Here is a 20546-nt window from a genome sequence, read left to right on the forward strand (position 1 = left end):
GAAAATCATTCCTGGGGTGGGATTGCCCCTAGGGTTCCACCTCGTCCAGGGGTCCTTGTTAACTGGAATCCTATTTACCAACTCGGTGGGTGCACCACCGTCCACTTCGTGGACGGATGCCGAGAGAGGTGAATTTGTGGCTGGCGGGGAGGTCAGCCCGCTGAAGGCCAGGTTGGGACCCTCTCTGCTGCTCACAGGAGGGTGTGTGTGACAGCGTCAGGCAGAGGGGCTAAACTCAGAGCGGCTCTTCGGATGACGTTTCTTTGGATAATGCGCATGTAAATCGCCTGCGTGTCTATGTTGAGCACTTCGCTCAACGACTCCATAGTTTTTCGGTCTCAGCATCTGCTCTGTGTGGCCCAGCAGCCTGCAGGGGCCTTGAACTGATGCCGACTCTTCCATGACCACATGCTCTAAAGGAACAATCTGTGATCATAAGTAAATGTAAGTTCCCCACGTGAACCCACCAAGGGCCCTTGTGATGAGCGTTCTCTCCTGCAGCCCAGGCCCCACGAGGCTTGCGAGAATCCCACCCTTTTTGTTTAGAACTGAACAATCTAGCCTCAGACTGGGAACCCATGGACCATAATGAACGCCTGTGCCCCCAGCACTCTGCCTGGACCTCCCTGCTCAGACCCCCCCAGGCAGCTGAGTACCCCTTCCCTGCCTGACAGGTGAGTAACCAATGAACTCTATTTCAAAACACGCTGTCTCCTGTAACTGTGGCTCAACACCCTCCTCCCCCACGCTCCATTAACAAATGTTAATTTAACGAAGTCACAACAATCTCTTTGAAATGCAGATGCCAACTCACTAAATCTGTGACGGAATTTGAGATTCTGCGTTTCCAGTGAGCCTGATGGGGCTGGTTTCAAGAACACTTTGGATGGGCAGGGCTCTAGACCAGCGTGGGCCAGTGGAAAGTTCTGTGCTGAGGGCGGGGTTTTGTGTCCATGCTGCCCAATACAGTAGCCACCAGCCACATGGGACTGCTGAGTACCTGAAAGGTAGCACATGAGTCTAATGAACTGAATTTCAAATTTTATTTAATTTTAACTATTTTAAATTTCAATAGCTAAGTGAGGGTAATGCAGACTGAGCTCTGTGTGGGCAGGGACCATACTTTTCTCTCCATCTGGGATCCCCCTTAGCAGAGTGCCTGGTCTATACCGGGTCTTTAATAAATATTTATTGACTGCATTATCACCTAATGTAATTGAAGAACGAGTTTTAAGTCTTGTTTGTTAGAACCCTGTTGTTGTTGTTGTTGTTGTTGTTTTTCTTTTTAAGATTTTATTTATTTATTTGACAGGGACAGATCACAAGCAGGCAGAGAGGCAGGCAGAGAGAGAGAGAGGGAAGCAGGCTCCCTGCCGAGCAGAGAGCCCGACGCGGGACTCGATCCCAGGATCCTGGGATCATGACCTGAGCCGAAGACAGAGGCTTTAACCCACTGAGCCACCCAGGCGCCCAGAACCCTGTAGTTGTTAAGTGACCAAAATTCACCCTATGGTTTTAAGATCAGAACCCATCTTGAACTTGAACTCCTACTAAAGACTTCATGGGCCCCCAAAACCCATTTGCAGAAAGATCGGGGGTGAAAGCAATCTCAAGGAGGGTTGGAGCCAGAAACTAATTCAGCAACATCCTCTCTGTCTAGTGTATTGTCGGCATACTGGTTCATTCCCTCATGCTAGTCATCCTCACTGGTCTCAAACCAGTATCACGGGTGGCTCTGGGCATCTAAACATTAGAACCTTCCGACCACACGAAATAGCATTGTTCCCCACCAACTAGTCAGAAAACTCCCAGGGAAGTTCCCTGATTGGCTGGGTTTGGGTCATGAGCCAATTCCTGGACCAATCACTGTGGTGGGGGCCTTGGGATTCTGAGATTGGCCAAGTTAGACTCCAAGGTGTCCCTACCACATTCAGGGATGGCTTCCTCCAGACACACAAGATTGGAATGGAAAGAAGCAGTTTTCCCAAAGATAGGCTATGCTATTTCTGGGCAAACAAAACAATCAGTGTGGGGAAAAGGGGATGGAGGGAGGCTTCCAGCTTCTGTAAATGGTTTTGGGGAGGCATTTCTTTGGGTTCGACCAAGGGTACGGAATTGCCTTCTCTGTTTGTGTCCTAAGGCATAAAGAGAAGAAGATTCCATTGGCCCAACTGGTTTCACTCTACTCTCCCGTCCCTGGTATGTTAGTGAAGTCACAGGTTTCTAGAAACCAAGACATCTCAAAAGAAGGCACTATTTGAAATCGAACGATGAGGAGGAGTTCATTGGGTGGAGAAGGAGAAGGAGAGAAAGAACACTCCAGGGAGGAGAGAGAGCATCTTTGGAGGCAAAGTGGAGAATGAGCATGCGGTGTGGGGGAGCAGGGGAGCGTCTGCTACAGAGGGTAGGTTGGAACTGTGGGAAAGGAGGCAGGAAGTGGATTTGAGGCCCGGCTGCAGAAGGCCTTGGGTGCCAAGTGAAGGAGTCTGGGCTTTCAGCTGTGGGAAACAGGAAGCCATTTGGAGGTCTTGAGCAGGGGGTGGTGTAGTCAGAGCTGTGTTCTAAGAGATTGCTGTGGCTCAGTTTGGAGGATGGACAAGCTGGTGATGGGAGGCAGGGTGCCAAGGACAAGGCTGTCCCAATATGTCTTTAAGGAATGGCTGCCTCCAGGGAGCTCCCAGTTCAGGCTGCTGGTGTCCTTTCTCCCTGTCTTATGCTCAGACCTTGACCTGGTTGGATCCAGGTCTCCTCTGTGCCACTTTCCAGCAGTGGGCAGGTTACCTCATTTCCCTAAGCCTGTTTGCTCACCTCGAAAATGGAAGTAGGAATACCCACGGTGCACGGCGGCTGTGGGTTTGCAAGGCCGACATGGATGTGATGGGTCCCAGACCAGCAGACCCCAGACTCACCCCTAGTAGGAGATCAGCAAAAATTGCTGTTGTGATTCGCACAGTTGTGGCTCCTGAGTTTATTAGCATGCAAAAGGTTGAACACAGAAGACATGGGAAAGAAATAACCTTCAAAACACAAGCTTCTTGGAGCAGCTCTGTAACCAGGACGGGCTGACTTCTCCTGACCTTCATGGTAAAAACCTCTCAGCCCACAAGCCCCCGGCTCTCTCTCTTCCTAGGATACTCATGGGTTTCAGTTGGAACATGCCAGAAGAGGTTGGTTTCCAAGAATATTTCCCTGGAGGCTGGGCGGGCATCTCCAGGGAAAATGAGGATATAGGGCTACATCTTGGACTGACCTGTTTGCCGGGCCTGACAGCCACATGTCCCACCAGAAAAACCCCAGCGTGGAGCCAGGACGACCCCAGCCTGAAACCTCCCAGTGTATGATTTTGGGAAGGTTGTCTCACCCTGGGCCTCAGTTTCTCCATTGGGAAGATGGGAACAGTACTATCCACATGGGGCTGTGGTGGGGAATGATGGAGGAAAGACGTTCAGGTTCAAAGCCCATGGCCAAAAAAAAAATTCTTTTTTTTTTCTTTTCTTTTCTTTCTTTTTTTTTCTTTTCTTCTTTTTTTTAAATTTCTTTTCAGTGTACCAAAAAGAATTCTTGAGACATCTTTAGTGCAAAAAGGTGGTTTCATTAAAGCAGAGACAGGACCTCTGGGGAGTAAGAGCTGCCCTGGGGTCATGAGGAGTGGCCCATTATACCCTTTCAAGTTGGGAAGGGGATAGGTTAGAGTAAACCTCTTAAGGAATTTGGAAACAAGGTTTCTAGGACCTTGAAGAGGCTAGCTCTTGTTGGAAAAGGTCATTTATTTTTGTCTAATAAAGCCTTAGCCTTGAGAACCTTCAGATGTTTATCAGTGGGCCACAGGCTTGGGGGCTGATTGCCAAGACCCATCTTGGGGGATTAAGAGATACAAGAAACTTCCAAAGGAATTTTTATATGTTAAAGTTGACTTATAGGATCCTAGGCAGGGGGATTTGGGCTAGGATTGCCTTTTGCCCTTAGCAAAGTGTCAACATCAAGGCAGTTGAGTTCCTAGAGGAAGTTCTTGTTTCAAGGGCTTGTCAATGGGCTGTAGGTAGTAAGGAAAATTAATAATTTTTCCTCTGCCTTTGTTTCCCACATCAGGGATTAAATCAACTAATGCATGTGGCACATGGTCCCACAGCTATGCTTCCAGTTCAGCCTCAGAAATATGCATTTATTAGTCCCTATAATGTGTGAACGCCTTGCTCTGTGCTGGTACCACCTGACAAATAAGACAGGGCTTTTGGCTCCACAGGTAGGCTTGGGGCACAGATAACTGGATACATAAGCAACAGTGTTTTAAGACAGTCTTTACTCTGGGCACCTGGCTGGCTCAGTTGGTAGAATGTGCAACTCTTGATCTCGGGGTTGTGGGTTCAAGTCCCACATTAGGTATAGAGATTACTTCAAATGAAATCTTAAGAAAAAAAAAAAAAAATCCACCCAGGGGCACCTGGGTGGCTCAGTCGGTTAAGAGACTGCCTTCGGCTCAGATCATGATCCCAGGTCCTGGGATTGAGCCCCACATCGGGCTCTCTGCTGAACGGGGATTCTGCTTCTCTCTCCCTCTGCCCCTTCTCCCCGCTCATGCATGTGTGCGCTCTCGATCTCGCTCTCTCTCTCATAAATAAATAATCTCAAAAAAATAAAAGTCTCTGCTTGGTACTGCTCCCGTCGGGGAGGTGTGTCAGTGTATAATTGAATATGATTTTTCCATGGAAGTGAAGGTACACTCAGGATAATGTTCTTGTCTCTGAGCTGAGCTGTGGCATGGGGATCTCCCCGCACAGACCTCCTTACTCCCCGTGGCCTTTCCCAGGGGGCAGACCTGTATCCAGTCTGAAGGCTCTTCCTGTCCGATCTTGCTTTCTCTGTCTTCTACCTCTGCAGCGGTTTCCGCCATGGAACCCATGCACTTTGAATCGCACCTGCGAGCCTGCATGGCAGGGGAACTGAACTCCTTGAGCATCCAGCGGAAGTGAGGCTCATAGGGATGCCAGATGTGGGAGTAACTTGGGTAAGAAATGGGGAATAGCGCCCCTGGTGTTCAGTCCTGGGAGACTCGTTCAACCCCTCCGTGCCTGTTTCCTCCGCCCAAAATGGGGAGTTGTGGTGCTACTTCTTTCCTAGGGCTGCTAGATTAAATGAGATCATCTTTGCCCAAAGGCTCAGAGCTGGGTCCCTGGAGGGGACAGGCCTGGAGCGCCTCTGGGACCAGATCGGCCTTACCTTTCTGGCGCCTCTGCAGATTCTGGAAGAGCTAACCTTTGGCTCCTCTTGCAGAAAGGAGACCCTGGGGGTGGCACAGGCCTCTCTCTGCGCTCTGCCCACAATTATGGCTCCAGGAGAAGGGTCCACCTGATGGGTATTTTGGCTGGGATGTGTGGTGTCTCCATGGCAGTTTGACCATTATCTGGGTCATCTGATCCCAGGAAACTGCCAAATCAGATAATTTGCCTTCTCTCTGGATCAGATGTCCTGAGTAATGGCCCTTGTCTCCACCTGGCTGGGTCCTCAGTAGACAATCCCCCCTTTCAGTGAGCCTGAAACGAAAGCTGGTTTCAGCTGGTACTGTTCAAGGTCAAGGCTTCTGAGAAGTTGCTAACTGAGAGGCCCACAATTGCCCTCTATATTATATGACTCTATCCGTGATGTCGCATAAGCAATCAGTAACTAATAGTGGTTAAAATACTGCAATTGGCAAGTGTTTTTATATTAAACAACATTTTAATTGAAGTGTAATATATGGCCATAAGTGTACAAGCAATAAGAGTACAGCTCATGCATTCTCACGAAGAGCACACCCTTGGAACCAGGACCCAGACCAACAAACACGACACTGTCCATCCCCGGATGGCCCCCCCAGCCCACTTCCAACCTCTCACTGAAGCACAACCAATACTCTGACATCTAGACTCCTGGTTAGTTTTGCCAGTGCTGAACTTTATGTAAATATCAGCAGGTAAAAGCTTTGGGTCTGGTTTGTTTCATCCACACTGTTTGGGACATTCATCTGTGTGATCCTGATGGCAGTAGCATGTTCATTCTCTGCCGGAGAGTATTATCCTGCGGAAAGAGTGCAACACTGTCCATTCTTCCACGGATGGACATCTGCGTTGTCTCCAGTTTGGGGCTATTAACAAACAGTGCATTTGAATTTGTGTATTTTTGTGAAGATATATGCCTCTCTGTGTTAGGCATCAGATTTTTTACTAAAAAGATATAAAATAGGGGGCACCTGCGTGGCTCAGTGGGCTGGGCCTCTGCCTTTGGCTCGGGTCATTATCTCAGGGTCCTGGGATCGAGCTCCGCATCGTGCTCTCTGCTCAGCGGGGAGCCTGCTTCCCCCTCTCTCTCTGCCTGCCTCTCTGCCTACTTGTGATATCTCTGATATCTAACAAATAAATAATTAAAATATTAAAAATATAAATATGTATAATAGAAAGGGATGCCCTTATGACATTATTCTTCTCCATCTCTTTCATGGTGACATAAATAGGCCTTGGGATTAGGAAGCCACATTAGAACCTGTCCGGGTGCCTCTGGGACCTGTGTCCCTGTTTTAGCAGGTCCCCATGTGACCATCTTTGGTTCCCTAGAAGGAAGTGAGGTTTTGAGGGAAGCGCTTTGGAACAGAGGCCCAGCTCAGCACCTTACCCAGAGGGGGCCGTCTGCACACCTCCCATCCTCAGTGCTGCCTCCCATGCCCCCCATGACCTCAGACAACTTCCCAACCTCTCTAAGTCTTGGGGTGTCATCTGTGAAGACAGGTTAGAAATGGTTGATCTTGGGTGTGCCTGGCTGTCTCAGTCGGTGCAGCATGTGACTCTTGATCTCAGGGTTGTAAGTTCAAGCCCCATGTTGGGTGTAGAGATTACTTAACAATAAAATCTTTTTTTTTTTTTAAGATTGTATTTTTATTTATTTGACAGGCAGAGATCACAAGTAGGCAGAGAGGCAGGCAGAGAGAGAGGAGGAAGCAGGCTCCCCGCTGAGCAGAGAGCCTGAGGTGCGGCTCGATCTCAGGACCCTGGGATCATGACCTGAGCCAAAGGCAGAGGCTTTAACCCACTGAGCCACCCAGGCACCCCAACAATAAAATCTTTTAAAAAATGGCTGATCTTCTTGGATGTCTCCAGTTTTCAAATAATTTGAAACTAACTGCTGTTGATAATTAATTATGATATGAATAGTTATCATTTGTTGAATACTTCCATTGCTTTAAGCAATTTACACCCGTGATGTCACTTAATTCTTCCAAGATTTATTATCCCTATTGTAATGTTGGGGAAACTGAAGCTCAGAGAGATTAAATCCCTTGCTGGAGACACATAGCGAATATCTGAACAGGGGTAGGAATTAGGCCTTCACTCTCAACAGCTAGCTTGGGTTTTTTTTCTTTAATAAAATATTTCAGGCGTACAGGGGCACCTGGGTGACTCAGTGGGTTAAGCCTCTGCCTTCAGCTCGGGTCATGATCTCAGGGTCCTGGGATCAAGCCCCGCATCGCATCGGGCTCTCTGCTCAGCAGAGAGCCTGCTCCCTCCCTCCACTCCCTGCCTGCCTCCTCACCTACTTGTGATCTCTCCATTAAATAAATAAATAAAATCTTAAAAAATAATAAAACTAAAAAATAAAATAAAATATTTCAGGCATACAATAGAAAATCCAAAAAAACAATAAAACTTCTACGTATCCGCCAAACAGCATCAGAAGTAGACCATTAGACACAATGAAAGTGCTCCGGGATTTTGCTGCCCCCTTTCTCCCCCCACAGCCATAACCTCTCTCCTGAACTTGGTATTCACGGTTTCTCTGCTTTTACTGTACATGTAAGTGCTCATAAAAATATACTGAATTGCCTTCCATAGTTCTGAATTTTATTAACTGGTATTATGTATGTGTCCTTTTTTTAATTTTTTATTTTATTTTATTTTATTTTAAAGATTTTATTTATTTGACAGAGATCACAGTAGGCAGAGAGGCAGGCAGAGAGAGATAGAGGAGGAAGCAGGCTCCCTGCTGAGCATAGAGCCCGATGCGGGGTTCGATCCCAGGACTCTGGGATCATGACCGGAGTTGAAGGCAGAGGCTTAACCCACTGAGCCACCCAGGCGCCCCTGTATGTGTCCTTTTGCAATTAGCTAATTTATTATCTTGCAGCCAGCTTTTTGTTTTTTTTACTCAATGCTCTAATTTCTGAGATTTATCCAAGTTGACGCATAGAGTTCTAGTTCATTACTTTTCACGGCAGTGTGGCACCCTCCCTTTAAGAATATACCGGAATTGGTCCCTCTGTTCTCTCGCTTGTTGGGCATTTGGATTCTTTCTGGCATTCTGCCATTAAAAGGTACTGCAGTATACATTCTTCTACTTTACATACCTTTGCCTCTTTTACTGAATTCTTAATGAGTGAACTCTCCGGATCACACCAGATTTTCTTTTCATCTGTATATATCTGCAGCAATACTGGACGGTTTTTATTAATTCATTCATTTCTTTCAGAGCACCTGTGCTCTAGACCGAATGTGTCCCTCCAGAATTCATACATTAAAACCTCATCCCTAAGGTGATAGTAAGAAGAGGTGAGGCCTTTGGAAGGTGAATAGGTTACCTGGGTGGAAGCCCTATGAATAGGATCCTTGCCCTTACAAATGAGACCCAAAGAGAAATCCCTCAGCCCCGTCCACCCTAAGAGGACACAGCAAGAAAATGGCTGTCTGCAAACCAGGAGGTGTGCTCTCACCAGACACCGAATCGTTTGGCACCTTGGTCTTGCATTTCCCGGCCCCCAAAACTGTGGGAAATAAATTTCCATTGCTTATAGGCCACCCAGTCTTCAGTGTTTTCGTTACAGAAGCCCAAGCGGACTAACAGCCTACTGTGTGCCGAGTGCTGTGTTGAGTGTATGCCGGGGACAGAGGAATGGTTGTTAAGACACAGCTCTTGGACTCTGGGAGTCTGCATGGCAGACCAGCCCCTATCAGACGGGACGGGGGAAATCACAGGAGGATTCTGAATGGAGGGGCTGGGGAGCAGAGAGAGATTCCTGACAGACTCCTTTGGCTCAGGTCATGAGATGGGACTCCCCACATCAAGCCCCAGTGTTGGGCTCCCGGCTTCTCAGGGAGCCTGCTTCTCCCTCTCGCTCTGATGCTCCCCCTGCTTGTGCTCTCTCTCTGTCAAATAAAAAAAAATAAGCGACATCTTAAAAAAGAAAAAGAAAACTACCATCAAAGGAGAGTTAGTTACCACCCGACACAGCTCGCTCACTACTCTAACACTCTTTCCATTTATACCAGCTACTCAGGAAATTACAGCAAATACTATTTTTAGACGCTGTTGTTCAAAGACAGGGATGTACTGGTTAGTGACTTGTTCTATGAACGTAGCTTGGAGGTGTTACGTCATCTTACTCACAGAAGCTCTCTTACATCATTGTTTTGGTCTTTATAATTGATTTCAAAGATGGCTTTGTTTCTTCACTCTCCTCCGTGAGTCCTGCAGCAGACTTGGGCCAAGAAACAGTAAGATTCTGTGCTGAAATAGAGAGAACAGAGAGAGGAAGAGGCTCAGAAACCTGATACACAAAAGAGGGCCAGGCCAAGGACCCGCTCAGAGCAGGACCTTAGCAAAAATTAGAGTTTGTCCAATGATCAGGCCTAGAGGAAGTGTACTATGTCCCATTCTACCCAAACTGACTGTGTGTGTGGTTTAGACAAAAATCCTAAAACTTTACTCCTTACTTTTTTTTTTTTTTTAAGATTTTTATGTATTTATTTCAGGATGCCTAGGTGTCTCAGTTGGTTAAGCCGCTGCCTTTGGCTCAAGTCATAATCCCAAGGTCCTGGGATTGAGTCCCGCATCGGGCTCCTTGCTCGGCAGGGAGCCTGCTTCTCTCTCTGCCTCTGCCTGCTTGTGCACTCTCTCTCTCTGACAAATAAATAAATAAAATCTTAAAAAAATTTATTTATTTGACAGACAGATCACAAGTAGGCAGAGAGGCAGGCAGAGAGAGGGGGAAGCAGGCTGTCTGCTCAGCGAGAAAGAGAGCGCACAAGCAGGCACCTACTTGTGATCTCTCCATCAAATAAATAAATAAAATCTTAAAAAATAATAAAAATAAAAAATAAAATAAAATATTTTAGGCATACAATAGAAAATCCAAAAAACAATAAAACTTCTACGTATCCGCCAAACGGCATCGGAAGTAGAACATTAGACACAATGAAAGTGGGCTGCGGTGCAAGTAGACTGGGAGCCACTGGAGATTAATAGCTCTGTTCTCAGACCCCCAGCACCTTGCAGGGGGCTCCATAGCCAGGTGTCAGTCCCTAGATCACTCAGATCACTCCCAGGAGGAGGTTTGTCCTCCAGATAGAGCAAGAGGGTTCTGAGCTGGGGAGGGACGAGGAGGACATGGTAAAGGTACCAAGTCTGCCATTTGGAATTGTGCTGGTGACCGGGAAGCAGGGGCCAGAGGGGTCAACCTCTACTGTGAGCTTACTATGTACCCTCGGACAGAGGATTTCATCTCTCTGGGCCTCAGTTTCCCCATCTCTCAATGGACTAAATCCTAATACCGATCACCTGAAGTTGTTAGGAATCAATGGGAATTGTGCCTGCACTTAGCAAGGACTCAACAGTTGTTGGCAATCAGTATTAGTGTTATTCAGATCACTTCTCCTCACTAATGAAAAGCAACAGCTGCTAGGAGTTGAGTATTTACTGGTCTTTGTCTTGTGTAAGCCTCAACCAGAGGGTTGGTGTTCTTTCTGCCCCATGTTATAGACGTGAAACAGAGACTCAGAGAGGTGACAGCTGCTTGAGACAGAGCGAAGATTTGAACCCAGATTGCTTGCACCTTTAAGCCGAAGCACTGCCTCTATCCCCCTGGGGACTGCACTCTGGGAATGCTTTGTTCCTGATGGGGTTGGGCAGCCTGGAAGGTGTGTGTGACATCTGTAGTCTCCAAGCAAAGGAATGCTTTGGTCTTCTAAGAGACACAGGAACAGTGGGAGAAGGGAAAGCATCAGAGCAGGGTTTGTCCAATGGTAACTGGGTGAAACGCACAAATCCCCAACCTGGTAGCGTTTCTATTGGACTAGTGGTAGGGTAACTGTCATCTGGGATTGTTGAAGCTAGGGGCAGCTGGGGGTCCAGCCTCAGCAAGGGATTCATGAATTGCATTTGCCAGACCCTTCTTATCTCTTGATACGGAATGGTGTGCTTGGGATTATTCCCCTTATGCGAACTGCCTTTACATGTGGGTATAGAAAAAAGATTGGGGGAACTACATCAAGATCTTCATCATTATCTCTGGGTGGTGGGAATAGGGTTGATTTGCTTTCCTTCCTATATTTTAGTATTTTCTGAAATAGCTACATTAGATAAGAATTAATTTTATAATTGGAAATACAACATGTTCTAATTAAAGAAATGCAGATGCAAATTCTGGTTGCTAGCCTCAACAAAGGTTGGCCCACATTAGAGCTTCTCCTTCAATCCCCAGCTTAACAGTACTGGTTTTGGAGTCAGAAGGTCCTGGGTCCAGCTCCAGTCCTCTCTAAGTGTGCTAACTTGGGTGAACTTAACATCCTGGGGCGCCAAATCTCTCATTTGCGAAGGGGAGTTGAAACAAGTCGCCTCTTAGGGTTGTTTCCATGACTTAATGAGGTGATGTGTTTGGAAATACATTGGCCAGGTGCCTGGCATTTAGGAGACTGTGGCTCCATGGTGGTTCTCTTGAGAGCAGCTCCCTTTCCAGAGATTTGCAGGAGGTCCTTTGAAGGTGGGCCACATCGATCGTCCCCCACTTTACAGATGAGGCTACTACAAGAGGTTCAGAGGGAGTGCTGACACCCAAGGTCACACAGCGCAGAGGGAATCTTCTGCAACAGGCTCAGAGAGGGTAAGTGACCAGCCCAGGGTCACACAGCTTAAACCTATTTCCTGTTAAAAAGAACAAAGTAAATACCAACAAACCAAACTGCCCTTTTCAGGTTGTTTACTCTTGGCAAGGTAACCTGCTAACCCAGCACAGCAGCAGCAGCAGCAGCAGCAGAAGCAGCCAATCCTCTGCCATTTATCGAGCGCTTCCTTAATGCCCGCCGCATGGCACTTCGCATCACTAATCCGCTCCGTTAATTCTCTACCCCACTCCCCAGAGCGGGGCCGCGAGCCCATTTTAGAGACGAGCAAAGCAAGGCCGGGAGGCCTGCCTGGCGCCGGGTTGCCCGGCTCCGCGGACGGCTGCGGGAGGGCCAGGTGGCACGTAAGGAGTTAAGCGGAGGCAGCGCTGTGGCTCCGCGCAAGGAGCGCGCCCGGTTGAGGCGCGCTGCTGGCGGCGGCGGCGGCGCGGGGAGCTCGGGCGGGAGACGGGAAGTCCGGGCAGCGAGCGAGGCAGCGCGCGAGGCGGCGAGCGCGAGGCAAGGCTGCCGGAGCCCGGCGCCCAGCCGCCGCCCGCGCCCGCCGCGCCCGGGCCTCGCCATCCCCCGGCCGGGTGGCCGCGCGCGTGCGGGGCCTCGTCGCGGCGCTGGGCACCCGCAGTGCCGCCCACCCGCCCGCCAGCCCGCCCGGGCGCCAGGCTCGCGGGAGCCCGGCTTCCACTTCGCGCCGCCGCCCGCCTCCCCGGCTCGCCGGCTGGCGTCGCCACCGCCTCCTTGTCCCCGGCCGCCGCTGTCGCCGCTGCTGCAATCCAGGACGCACACTCTTGCACTTTCCCGCTGGCCGCGCGCAGCGTGGCCCCCTGCACCAGCCCCGAAGAGCAGTCCCCCACCCCCACCCCCCGCCCCGGACCCGGCCCGGAGCAGGCTTGGTGGCTAGAAAGGCGATCCCCAGTCGGCTTTGCTGGATGCCACTGCAGCGGCTGGCAGCGGGGAAGGCGCCCACGGAGCGGGCGCGCCGAGCGGGACGCGCGAGTCGCCGAGGGAGACCCCGGCGCCTGCTGGGCTCCGTTGGCAGAGTTTGCAAGTGGCCGATACCCCCCTCAGGTAAGGGCCGAGGCGGCAGGGCCGGGTAGAAGGGCTCCGGAGAGGGAGCGGGGCTGCCAAGCTTCCGCCAAACGATTCCTGCCCCCAGTCGGGGCTTCCAGGTCCAGCCGCTTCCCCGCAGGCTGGGGGCTCAGCGCCCGGAGCCGGGTGAGGAAGGAACCCGGAGTGGTGACAGCCCAGCGCCTGGGTAAATGACAAACTTTCTCTCCTCTGGCAGAGGGTGGGACGTTCGGGCTCATCCATGCGTCCTTCCTGCGGACAATCCCGCTGGGTCCCCAAAGGCAGGCACTCGAGGCTTCTCAGGCTGAGCTGGGCCAGGGGTGGGGGGGTATTTGGAGATAGTGGGCCCCTTTAATTGAATTGATGAATTTCCCCATATTTGGCCTGTTCACAGTTCGGGGGAGAAGGAGCCGGTCCTATTTTCAAGTTGGCTTCAGAAGGTGCTTGTTGGCGGTGGTGCTGGGGTGCCTGCGGCTTCCAGGGCTGCCCAGGGGATGGGCTGTGTGCTTTGCAGCCTTGCTTCTGCCCATTCCCACGGTTGTGTGTGTGTGTCAGGAGGGGGAGAGAGAAATGGGGCCTGGCCTCCTCTCCCAGATCTCCTGGATCCATGCTCTTACCGCAGCCCCAAGTGGCATCACAGGGGCCCACTCACCTCCTTGGCAGAGACGCTAGGAGAGGTGGGGATCATCTCCCATTACCTGCAGCTCCTGAGATGAGCCAAAGATTTGGGGAAGTTACCTGGGCCGCTGAATAAGAGCATTCAGAGCCTGGGGAGGGACGAACTTTGTGCGGTAAAGGGGCTGGAATGGACAGCTGGATAGAGGCTCAAGTTCTCCTCATCTGCAGCTGGGGCTGTCAGTAGTCCCCACACACTCCAGGTCCCTAGAGGTTCTGCAGAGCCCAAACATAGAGCTCATGAGTTTGGCCAGATTTCTCTCCCTCCTAATGAAAAGTCTGCTCCCAAGAGGCCACCTGGTCTCTGAGGACCATTTGGAAGCCATCCCTGTGGTCACAGCCTCCTAGATGTGTGGGGCTTTCTTGCACGGGATACAGCCTAGGGTTGGGGCCATCTGGATGGACAAGTTGGTCAGGAAGGCAGGCAGTGGAAATGCCTCTGACCGTGACCTGAAGGTTAGAAATAATCCGCTGGTCCTGCTTGGGCTGGGCATCTGCCTCTGGGGAATAATACATTGCTGTGTGGTTTGGGGACGGTTCTCAAGTGATGAGGTAGGAGTCTCAGGACCTTCTGACCTGGGGCCTAGCTAGGAGCTGCTTCCCTCTACTGCTGAGACGGGAGGTCAGAGGCTGGCACTTGATGTCCTGGGGAAACCTCATCTCTGGGTCGGAAGACTGAGCGTCAAGCCTTCTGTCAATGTGCTGTGTGACTTGGGCAAATCGCTAGACCTCTCTGGGCTCCAGTTGCTCCTTCTGCAAAATGAAGAGGTTTCATGTGTCTTCAGAGGTCCCAGTTCAGACACTCTTATGCCCTGAGCGGTCATCACAGAGATTTTCAAAATCCCGTAATACAGTTGAATGTTTCAAGGGCGTGGGACTCAGACGCTTCTGAGGTGGACCAGCCATTTCACCCCAGAACCTCGGCGGGCCTCTGTTAAGATGCGGAGTTCACAGTTCTTGTTAGGAGGAGTGTTGGGGGGGGGGGGCTGGTGCTTGGAAAGTGGTTATGGTAGAGTCTGGTGACGACTGGGTCTCCTCCGACATGGGTATGCAGGAGCGGGGCTGTCTGTTTCCGGCGCTTGTGTGCGGGCCTGTGGGGGCTGTTTTCCCCAGGGAGGCTCTCTCCTGTCCCACCTGAGTACCAGGTGATCCTGGCTGGGAGGCAGGGCCCTTATTGTCTCCAATCAACTGACACCTGCAGTCCCCACCCCCTTGAAGCTTCCTCCATAAAAGCTCTGCTGGGCCAGCAGCTCCTAGAGAGGAGCTCAGGGCAGGCAGGGAGGGCTGGAGGCAGCCCAGCTGCCACGTCGCCATGACAACAGAAGGTGGAGGTAAGCTGTCTCCATGGCTTCAACTTCACGGCAGTGTAGGGACCCAGGACCAAGAAGTTCCGTATGTCTGGGTGTCGGGCACCCAGGCTGCTGAGGCTGTTGGGAGCGGACAGAGCTGCCGTTCCTAACAGGAACATCTGTGCTGGGGAAAGTGCCCTGTGCCGCACATGTGCCTGTGTGTGTGTGTGTGTGTTTGGGGTAAGGAAGAGGGTTTGCCAGGATGGTGGGGAAAGGCAGTAGATTTTGATCCGTCTTATTTATTTTTGAGTGGTTCTGAGGCTTGGGACCTCTTGTGTCCTTCCCCAAACCAGGGTTCACCCCGAGTCCATGATGAAGGGGCAGACCTTATCTGGTTTGAGGTCGAGTGAGTTACCAGGCAGTTGGAGGAGGGACAGAAGCAGTTTGGCCGGGTGCTGGCTGGGTCTGCGGGCCTGACTTTGGGTATTCAGAAAATGAATGGTTTGCTGCCTCGGTGGAGTAGGATGTGGGTGTGTGCAGGTGGATGTGTGTAAATGAGTGCATTCTCATGCAGGTCCATGCACACATGTTCAGAGGAGCCTGACTTATATAAAAATCGCACATGTGTGCGCACACATGTGAATAGGGTCAGTCTGGATGTGCACTTGTGAGACTGCTTGTGGATTTTTGAGTGTGTGTATGTGTGTTTTCAGGGGAATGTGTGTGTAGGTGAGTCAGAGCAACTGGATATGAGCTTGGATACGAGCTTGTGCGTGTCCAGCGGTTGTATTTGTGAGTTGGATGTGTGTCTGTGTCAGGGAGGAACACAGCTGCTCGTCTGCACCCATGTGTCTGGGGGGCTCCGCGTGGCACATCCTGTGTTTGAGAGTCTGCGCAGGCCTGTCTGGATGCCTGCTTTGGCAGCTGTGTGGGTGTGTGTGAGTGCCTGCGTGCGTGTGCAACACAGTGAGCGTAAACTTGTGGTATGTGCTTCCAGCCTACTTGTTTTTCAGCATAACTTTATATCTCTCTGTGCCCGTGTATGCAAGGTGTTGCACACTCCCTTTTCTCTGCGTCTGCACGGAGAACTGTTTGTAACCTCTGCGGGTGTCTCTGTGTCACTGTGTGTTTTTGGGCGGCATATACCTGTGTGTATGGCGTGGTGAACTTTCTGGGCACCTCTGTGTATGTACCTGTGTCTCTCGTTGTGCGTGCCTGTGTGTAGCTTTGCACACTTGATTGTATCTCTTGGTGCGTGTTTCTGAGTGTTGGTATCCAGTGTGTGGGGTTGCTGTGCACACTGGAGTGTGTCTCCACGTGCCTATGTCTCTGATTATGTGGGGGGGGTTGCAGTGTGACTTTAGTGCATGTCTCCTGTGTGTGAGTTTCTGAGTGTGTGCACCTGTGCGTGTGTGTGCGCGTGTGCACACCTGCGGTGTATTAGCCTGTCTATGGGACAGAATGACTTCTGTGAGTGTGTGTGTGTGTGTGTTTCTGAGCATGTGTGTCTCTGCGGGTGTGTCTGAGTGTTCGTGGAGGTGCAAGACTGGTGGGGGGGTGTAAGCTGAGAGCGACCCATCAGAAAACCTCTCTGACTCTTTAAAACCACTTCTTGCCCCGTGCCTCGGGTCAGGACGGTGTTCAGGCTGTGCACTCGCCAAGGGTTGACTCGGTGATCTGTGCCAGCTACGAGCAGCTTGTTGGGATGTGTTACTTGTGCATCTTTCCAAGTGCCTTTGCTCTGAAGCCCAGGGGCCCCCTGCCCCCGGCTCCCTCGGCCCCCACAGCACCGCAAGCCTCTCTCGCCAAAAGCCTGCATGCGGGACAGTTGCCGAACATGCTCACAGATGTTAAGAGTGCAGGTGTAATTTTAGGCAGAAGGTCTGAAAATAGGCAGCCTAGGACGCACTGAACATCCCACCAGCAGTGCTTCTAATTAGGAACAACTTGTTTTCCTTAAATAAACAAATCAAGTGAGGAAAGAAATTGCCTGAGATTAATGGCTCCTCGGAGCAGGTCCAGATGTTGGGAAGTTGGGGACGGGGTCCCCCAGGACTGCAAGTGTTAGCACTTGGGGTCTCTTCTACGTTTTGACCAAACGCTGATGAGGCCAAGGGGCTAAAGAGGAACCTGGTGAGGAGGGCAGGGCTGGTGGGGGGGGCCCTTTCCAAGGTGTGGCTGGTGTTTTGCTAGTGGGATGGAGAGCTATCCCTGGCCCTGCTTCCTCCCTTCTCCCTGCACCCCTGCCCTTGGCCATGGGACTTGGCATTTTTCTCACTCAAGGGGTGGGGGGGGGTGGTTTAGGCCCCTGCTCCTTCCCTGGGGGTTTGGCCCCATGACGGGCTTTGGTCTTCAGTAGAAGACGGAAGTGATTGCAGGTACGTTCCAAGCTTAGGTCTCAAGGGGCTCCTGCCATGGTTAGGGGAAAAGCCCCCTCAGCCTGGCCCCAGAATGAACACGCGTCCAACCACCCTGAGCTCGAACTTCAATAAAGAGCGTAGCTCAGCCAAGCCCACACTGGCTGCAGGGTTAGCAAGAGAAATGCTTTTTACTGTGTGTTCCAGAGGTTTTCTGGTTGTTACACACCATTACTGTGCTTCTAGCTAGCCGACGCACCTACCAGCGTGTGCATTTCTTCCCGTGTGGCCCGGGTGCTCATTCAGAGCTGGAGAGTGAACACCTGTGTTTCCTCAGCATGGATATCCCCTGTCCCCTCCTTGCTTTCTGCTCATCCCGACATCAGCAGTGATGATGATGATAATGTGTGAATGTTTTCAGAGGGCTTACCGAACTCCATGCCTCCATGCTTTGTGGCCCAAACTCCAGCAGTTCTGTTACTGTCTTCTGTTTAATCTGGGAGGCTTGGAGAGGCAAGCTGGCTGGTCCCATCACACAGCCCAGAAGAGGCCTAGCTGAGGTTTGTGCCTGGATCACCTGATGACAGGGACCATGTTCTCAACTATGATGTCCTATTGCCTTCCCAGTGCCACAGGCTTGTTTTAACAGAACGGACGGCATAGCATATATTTGGCATTTTCAGCTTACCTCCCCTGGAGTTTGGATAGGCAGGGATGAATCATGTCGTAGATGTGGGAAATGTCTGCCTAGATCAAGGGATGATTCATTCATTCATTCATTCATTCATTCATGGACATACTTATTCAACATCAGTGATCGGCATTTGCTCAGAACTTTCTAAGTATTATACTGTGTTGAGTGCTGAAGATACCGTTGGGAGAGACCCCAATTCTGTCCTCAGGAGCTTACAGTTTGGAGAGGAAGGAGGAGGCAGATTAGACTGGGATCTACTCCAGTCTTGACCTCTTCCTGGGAGTGGCTTCAACCGTCCCCGGCTCTGAGAGGATCATAGGAGGTCACGCTGACCAAGCTCTTCACACGGTGCCTGGCACACAGGAAGCCACGATAAACAGTAGCTCCTTCTTCCTCCTCTTCTTTCTCTTCTTCCTCTTCCCTGTGGAGGAGACAGTTGAATGTTGGAGCCAGAGCAATGCTGAGATGGAAGAAAGCAGGGCTCACAGGATCGCAGATAGAGTGATCACCATCCTATTTTGTCTAAAACTGTGAGGTTTCTCAGGATGCAGGATTTAGTGCTAAAACCAGGAAAGTCCCATATGCAAACCAGGAAAAGTTAATTACCTTAGTCCTACAGGAGGTGTCAGACCCCACTTGGAATGACTTAGAACAGGGAATGGTAAACGGTGGCCCACAGGCCGAGTCCAGTCTACTGCCTGCTTTTACAAATAAAATTTTATTGGAACACAAGCATAGCCATTCGTGTATGTATTATGACTGCTTTCCAATTCTCCCTGCAGAGGTGAGTAGCTGTGACAGAGCCCATATGGCCTGCACAGCCTACAATATTTACTATCAGATCCTTTACAGAAAAAAATTGCTGACATCTGAGCTAAAAAGCCCAGCCAGGGTCCTGGGCATTGGCCAAGAGTAATAAGGCGAGAAGTTCGTGCACTTGGCCGAATCACTGTGGGTCAGGTGATGCCTGAGGCTTCCCTCTAGGGGGTCAGGAAGAGGGTAGCCCCTCTGGAGACTTTATAACTTTGTGAGCTAGGAGAATTCTTGGTTGGGGTGATGTAGACCCAGAGAAAAGAAGGGACATCCCAAAGCCATTCAGCTAGTGGAAAAGCAGATGACTGGGGTCTTGATACCTAGAAATGTAGGAGGACAGCTGTGTGCCCCTCTGGAGGGGAAGTGAGGGATCTGGGTCCCCACTCTGCCACCCACTGACGTTGTGGCCTTGAGCAAGTCTCTTTCCCTCTCCCGCTAATGATGGCGAGCATGGGTCTGTGGGCAAGGCTGCACACTGGGTGGACCTGGATTACTGCGGATGACCAAGGAGTACCCCTGTAGGACAGTGAAATGCAGAAAATGCCCGTGGGACTGGGGCTGTGAGCACTGGGCTCTGGCTTTGCAGAGTCAGTCCCTGAACCTCCAGGAAACTGGGGCCACACAACATTGGCCATGATGAACACTGTAGAAGTCTCTGGAGATGGCAGACTCCTTGTGTTTCTCCGCCTCTTGAACTGTCCCCAAGGTGAGCCCTACTGCACCAAGATGGCCCGGATGAATCCCCCACAAAGTGTCCGTTGACAAGCCACTGGCCTGGGTTCTTCATAGTTTGAATGCCCATGTCACAAACAAGGAGAAAATTCAGAATCTCTGGAGCAATTAGACTTGCTTTTGGTTCCATAAAACTGTTAGGTCTATCACTGTGATGACTGCAGGCCCTTCTTGGGAACTCAACTACATGTAAATCAGAACAGTAAGGTCGTCCCATTTAATGGTTGCACTGTCCGCATCAGAAAAGAGCCAACATTTCTTCTCACTCAGAGCCCATTTACTCTTAGTTTGCACACCGCTCTGATAAGCTCAGCGGCCTGATTTCTCCAGGCTTGTAGCCCTTAGGGGGAGCAAATCGGACATGTGTGGGATGGTAGAGGAAGCAGAGAGACCGCAGCCAGGAACAACAGCTGACGGCCTGAGAACGAGGCTACAGATGACAAGATTCTCAGCACGAGCACGAGGGGCCCCTGGCTGGCTCAGGTGGTGGAATGTGGCAACTTTTGATCTCGGAGTCATAGGTTCCAGTCCCACCTTAGGGGTAGAGATTGCTTAACAAATAAAGTCTTTAAGCATGGAAATAAAAGAATCACAGCCCAGGGGGGAGTTTAGAAGAGGGGTCAAACTCCCCCCCCCATCCCATTAGCTACTGCTCGTCTCAGTATTACAGAACCGTGCAACCCATTATAGAACCCTGTAATGCCCTGTAATGCAGTATTCTAGAACAGCAACAATGTTGGCTTGTGTGATGGCGTGAAGAACGGGTGAACCTCATTCAGTAGGCAGGGTGAAGAGTCAACAATAATTCATTGGATAAAATATTTCTATCCCATGGTTAAACTGATATACGTTTCTGTGTCTGATGCTTCAGGGGTTCGAAAATTCATTTATGTGGAACTCGTTTCTGACAGTGTTGAATAAGTGACCTATTTTCCTGCCCCTAGAAGAGTATCTGGCACATGGTAGGCACTCAAGAAATAAACATTGTTTGCAATCAGGCATATCT

The 20546-nt window shown here is 50.6% G+C and overlaps 1 protein-coding gene across 2 annotated transcripts in view; it reads left to right on the top strand.

Moving 5' to 3' along the window:
- The first annotated feature begins 563 nt into the window (after nt 1-563).
- WSCD2 (WSC domain containing 2) overlaps nt 564-20546 on the top strand; it is a 129527-nt gene continuing 109544 nt past the window's right edge. Inside the window, exon 1 of one of the 2 annotated variants that reach the window (XM_047697724.1) lies at nt 564-674. The gene's annotated coding sequence lies outside the window, so the exon portion shown is untranslated. Of the gene's footprint in view, nt 675-14931; nt 14987-20546 lie in introns of those variants that run through there. The other variant, XM_047697723.1, reaches the window with a different exon arrangement.

The sequence above is a fragment of the Lutra lutra genome, chromosome 12, assembly GCF_902655055.1.
Source record: "Lutra lutra chromosome 12, mLutLut1.2, whole genome shotgun sequence".
Taxonomy (NCBI): domain Eukaryota; kingdom Metazoa; phylum Chordata; class Mammalia; order Carnivora; family Mustelidae; genus Lutra; species Lutra lutra.